This window comes from Sciurus carolinensis, chromosome 2 (genome assembly GCF_902686445.1).
Source record: "Sciurus carolinensis chromosome 2, mSciCar1.2, whole genome shotgun sequence".
In the NCBI taxonomy this organism is placed as follows: domain Eukaryota; kingdom Metazoa; phylum Chordata; class Mammalia; order Rodentia; family Sciuridae; genus Sciurus; species Sciurus carolinensis.
Window position 1 is genome coordinate 70,300,976 of NC_062214.1, and position 2,562 is coordinate 70,303,537.

General features: G+C 38.5%; 1 pseudogene; it reads right to left on the reverse strand.

Moving 5' to 3' along the window:
• Positions 1–959: 959 nt before the first annotated feature.
• On the reverse strand, positions 960–2,046 carry LOC124977586 (prostaglandin E synthase 3-like; annotated as a pseudogene).
• Positions 2,047–2,562: the final 516 nt, after the last annotated feature.

Sequence of the window (2,562 nt, forward strand, 5' to 3'; positions counted from 1 at the left end):
CCAAATTCCTCCTCAGAAATAAAAACTCAATTCCAGTAAATGGTAAGTACATGAAGTTACAGTAAAGTAGACACTTAAAAGGATAGCCAAGAAGTCTTCCAACAGTTTATTAGAAATAATGTAGACATTAAAAAAGAAAACCCAGTGTCATGAACGTAAATTGAGGTTTTTCAGCCAGACATAAGCTGAATCGGGAAAAAAAAGAAATAAAAAAATCCAATAGTGTATTAACACTTTTTTCACTCATTTGCCATACTGACAGTGCAAATACAAATTTGGTCTAAACACAACTCTCAAGCAACAATGTACAGCTTTCTTTGCCCTCCATGCTAAGGGGTGGAAAAGTTTAAGGGCCAAACAATACCAAATGTATAGGCTTCAAAAACCATCTAAGTTAAGGGTATTCACTAGTTTTAGCTAAGATACATCTGGAACACTGACAAGTAATCAGTTACATACAATAATATGCAGTAAATTTTTAAAAAAATAAACCTTAGTGGTACACCAGAGGAAAAGCAGGTTGTCAGTTTAAAATGTCAATTTGTTTCAGCTACTTTGGGTTCATATCCTAAAATTTAGTTATCTTTCCCTAAGCTGAGTGCTTCCTATCATGTCAGTAATTATGTTATGAAGTAAAGGAGACTTAGATGAAATGTTTTTACTTATCACAACTGCGCTATCAATTGCCTAGGACCTCGACAGTTTCATGGAAGTCTGGAAATGTTCATGCATAAGAAGAGTGCCTTAGCTGACTTAAATTTGCCCCATACGATGGTACAATATCAATCCTTAGTGAAGCCTTTTTTAAAAAGGGAAGAAAAAAAAAAAACAGGTTAAAAACTGGCTTAAAGGAGGCAAATAATCTGCCTTTAGAGCTATCAATTCAGGGATTTTCTCAATTGTGAAATCTTGTGGAGAAGTAATTTTCTTTCTCAAAATCCAGGCGAGGACAATATTCCTTACTCCAGATCTGGCATTTTTTCCCATCATCACTGTCTTGTGAATCATCATCTGCTCCATCTACTTCTGGTAAGTCTACATCCTCATTACCATCCATGTTGTTCATCATTTCAGAGAAAAGATCAAAATTAGACATGTCTTCATCTGAACCATCTTCCCAGTCTTTCCAATTATCGAAGTCCACACTAAGGCAATGAAGCTTTGCCCTTTCTTTTGTTAACCTAGGCCATGACTGGCCAGACTCTCCTTTTCGTAAACAAAATAAAATTGATCTGTCCGTTCTTTTATGCTTGGAATCATTTGGATCAATACAGTGAAAAAGATCAATTTCATTTAAATGTTTAAAATTATCACTTCCTCCAAGACGACTGAAAGTAAGTTTGGATTTTTAAAAATTTACATTAACATCTTCACTGTCTTCAACACAAAATTCAATGAAGACATAGCCCCTTCGATGGTACCACTTTGCAGAAGCAGGCTGCATTGTGAAGGAGGCAGCGGGACCGGTGAACTGGTGGGCGGGTCTCTCTAGCTGCGGCTGCTGGGGAGTCTGCTCCTCTCCGATGGAGACTCCGGCTTTTCCTTCCCCATCTGGGCAGCTAGTCGTTCACCTTAGTCTACAGCGGCGGCAGCAGGCTGGATACAGATCCCTGGAATGCACCGCGCAGGAAGAGCGGTTCCTCCACCCGGGAGAAGAGGAAAGTGTAGGAAAGAGGCGCTAGACCGGAGAATGAACCTGCGTGCGTGAGAGCGAGAAAGTGTGTGTGTGGGGGGGGGGGGGGGGGGGGGGACCCACAGTCACTACTAATTAGGCTTTTTAAATTGTTTTAAAAGATAAAATATAATATTTTAAAACCTACTTGAATATGCTACGAGTCCATTAGCTTTTTTAAAAAATATTTTATTTGTTCTAATTAGTTGTACATGACAGTAGAATGCATTTATACACTTTGATAGATCATACATAAATGGAGTACAGTCTTTCATTTTTCTGATTATACATATTGCAAGATCATAACAGTCATGCTGTCATGTACATGAGATAATAATGTCTGTTTCACTCTACTATCATTCCTTCCCCCATATCCCCTTCCCCTCCTTTCACTCCCCTCTACCTAATATAAAGTAACTCTATTCTTCCCTATCCCTTCGATCCTTGTTGTGAATTAGCTTCTGCATATCAGAGAAAATATTCGACCTTTGTTTTTTGGGGTTTGGCTCTTTCACTTACCATGATATGCTCTAACTCCATTCAGTTACCAGCAAATGCCAGAATTTCATTCTTCTTAAAGCTGAGTAATATTCCACCACATATATATATATTTATATATATGTGTGTGTGTGTGTGTGTGTGTGTGTGTGTGTGTGCGCCACATTTTCTTTATCCATTTATCTGTTGAAGGGCATCTAGGTTGGTTCCATAGTTTAACTGTTGTGAACTGATGTGGTTGTGTCACTGTAGTATTTTGATTTTAAGTACTTTGAATATATACACCGAGGAGTGGGATAGCTGGGTCAAATGATGGTTCCATTCCAAGTTTTCTGAGGAATCTCCATACTGCTTTCCATGATGGTTGCACCAGTTTGCAATCCCACCAGCAA